A 3,363-nucleotide genomic window follows, 5' to 3' on the forward strand; every position below is an offset into this window, starting at 1 on the left:
TCATTAGCACCTCTAGTAAATATATTTACTGAGAAAAATAGTGACGTGTTCAATACCTTTTTTACCCACTGTATAATTAATCATATGTTTTTAAAGAAAGGCAAATAATTAACTAAGGTATTTTCTCATAATTATAAAAGTTGTTTAGTGTAGCAAAGTTTGCACACAGTGTAATGTGTAAACATCTGAAGGTAAAGTGCTMGTTTTCCTTTCATAATCATTCTTTTTATGCAGCTGTTTTTTTGTATGAATTTTTACTCTAGCTTAAGGATTTTAAGATTCTCCTATCCAATGATTCAGATTACCCCTGACCACTGTTCCAGTAGAGGTCATGCAAAACACTGATGGTGATAAGGAGGTCCTGGTTGTGTTTGTGGTTGTACACTTTTGTTTCTGCATCTGAGCACATGTGTGARTCTTCTGAAGTATGTGGGGGTGTTTGCAGCTTTTATTGTTTTATTGGATGTCCCCTGATCTCAGAGAAGGAGGTGTAGGGGGCTTCAGTTTAARTATCATAATTGTTTAGTTACATGAGCACTGGGCCACTGTTTTAATTGTAGCGTTGGGTAGCATTTTTGTGTAAATGTGAGTTTTGTAAACACATTTTACTCAACAGTAAAATAAAATCTAAATGAACAAGATGTATCATCAAACTTCACATACAACATTGTACATTAACCATTATTCTAAGGGATACAGATTAAAAAGAAAAATAAATAAATAAAATTCTGCAGCATAAGAAAGGAAAGATTCTTCTTGGTGTCTGATAAAGCCAAACATGGTGTCTTTGAAAGGCCTAGATATGAATTCAAAGTGGTCAAGGTTAATATGAAAACTCTCTTTGTGCCAGGCAGGAGCTTATCTGAGCTTTTGTGGTCTTGTGATAAAGCAACTTCTCCAGATTCTTATTTAACATGGTGTAAAAACAAACAAGTTWAAAAAAAAGTGTTCTGCTCAGCAGAAGAAAAAAAAGGCAAATAGATATCACCTTCATCCCTGAGAAAGCACATCCGTCATCGTTTCAAGGTCAGAGCTCTAACAGCAGGAGGTGACCAAAGTATGCACGGCCTGCTCTTTAAATTTTAAAATTCAATCAGGGAATCATTGGCCAACATACATTTTGTGAAAGTCAGCTTATCCTAACTGCAGTGAAATTCATCCACTCCGATGCCCTCGATGAATGGGGAAGATTAAAGTTTAATGATTAAATAAGGTTTCTGTCCAATCAATCAAGTGATAGGAGATTAGATTTGGATGCGTCCTAGTGTYGGTTATAAAAGCACGTCCACTGATTTTTCTCCCAGTACACAATAATTAAAATGACAACTTTGAGTTTTGCATATTCAAAAAAAATCTTTATTAAAGATAAAACTGCACATATTTATTCTGATACTTCATATAAAATAAGTTTAAAAATCATAATTTTAAGAAATGTCATTATTTGACGTTTTGTAATTGCAAGCGGCTTGCAAATGGATTATTCCTGGTTTTTAACATTCCTAATTTTGATTATTATTATTATTTTTATTAGTTAGTTTGTTTGAGCATGGCTACCATTTTATTTATACCATCCAAGATCAGTATTCAGTAAGATCTATAAAATGTTATAACATCTGAGTCATTAAGGTTTTATTCTTCTAGCAAAACAAAAATAAATTATTATGTAATATTTATTTATTTGTTCGTTCGTTCATTCATTTATGGACATTTCAATGTTTTGAAAGTAGATTTTCTGTGTCTTTAACTGTGAGGACCATGATGAAACCTTTCAGCAACTTAAGAAAGTCTTTTCACAGAGTTTTGAGCTCAGCAATATTTTTGATCTAGCTGTAAAAGTACCTTCAGTGCCTTTTTTGAAGGAAGGTGTGAGTGCGCACATATTACCTTTGATTTCTGGACAAAACATCAACATCATTCATTCGACAACAAAAATGTTCTCTTATCCATGAGTTGTATTTTTATGCCTAAAGTTTTATTTAGCACATCTTGTGAATTAAAGTTATAGAGGTTCTGTTGTTTTTTAATACCAAAATGCRATCTGGTTTCAATATGCCTGGAAACTATTTACAATAAATACATCTTTCACATTACAATTTGGGTGAAACCTCAGATCTCAGTGTGTGACTTATTTAAAACCTGTTTCTCCAGCTGGAAGCCAATGAGCGCATGAAGAAGTGCAGAATGCATAGTTACACTTTTGCATTTACCAAATCTCACAGGAGAGTAGAGGGTAAATTAAATGTGAATAGAAGTCATTAGAGGCAATTTGAGTGTAAGCCTCTGAATCAGAGCTATGTGGAAAGTGTTYATTACTGCTGAATATTAAATTGAACACACTGCAGCCATTATGGAATCCGGTGACATGCGATTTGCTGGCTAAACGGATTACCCTCCACATGCCCTCGCCCAGCAGCACTCACTTTCAGCATCTCTTAGTTGCTTCTAAAACTCAGTCCTCAAATAAAAACAATAAATAAATAATTTTTTTGTCATTTATCTGCTTCTCATTTGTATTAATTATGATTTGTAAGAAATCTTTACATGATCAAACTTCCAGTCAGATTTGCATGTCCATCTTTCCCCCCAGCATTTTGTTCCTTATTCATTACCCTTCCTCATCTTTCTCCAGCATAAGTTTTACTTCTCTATCTTGCTTTTGGGCTGTGATTTAAAGAACAGTTCTGTATCTTGAGTCTCTTCCACCGCTTATTGTGTGGAACAAAATAACTTTGGAATTAAAGAGATGATGGCTTAAATGGGTTGCAATTTGCACACATCTCTCTCTCTCTCTCTCTCTCTGTGTGTGTGTGTGTGTGTGTGTGTGTGTGTGTGTGTGTGTTTTGTTACCTGGCGGGAACAATTCTTGATCATTTTCCTGCTACACACAGCCTTGTTTGGAGCCACTGTTTCAAAGCCCCGGCCACAATTGGGGCAATTAGCATTGGTGGGTCAGGGGTTAGGGTTAGGACCAAGGTGTGATCTGAGTTATCCTTAATAGACATCATTCGTGAAAATATGTGTACAAACACAGTATTTATCAGAAACACTTGCCACACAAGGGTGTCAGGTTTTGTAAAAACTGGAGAGCTGAGTCAGTGAAGTGGGGGGTTTGAATTGCAGTCCGATTGTGATCAAACCCAAACTCCACAAGCCAATTCTAAAATACACATTTTCATGTTTAATTTTTATCGCTTAGGCCTGTTTTGGAAGTCAAATCATATTTGTTATTGACCAGTAATGCATAATAAATCCCAATACTGGTTACCTAATTGGTCTGTACAGTGAACATWTGTATTTGTCATAGTATAAGAATTTTTTTGGACCACATGGACCACAGAAGTAACTTATCAAGTCATTGTCAGG

This window comes from Austrofundulus limnaeus, unplaced genomic scaffold (genome assembly GCF_001266775.1).
Source record: "Austrofundulus limnaeus strain Quisiro unplaced genomic scaffold, Austrofundulus_limnaeus-1.0 Scaffold25, whole genome shotgun sequence".
Lineage (NCBI taxonomy): Eukaryota > Metazoa > Chordata > Actinopteri > Cyprinodontiformes > Rivulidae > Austrofundulus > Austrofundulus limnaeus.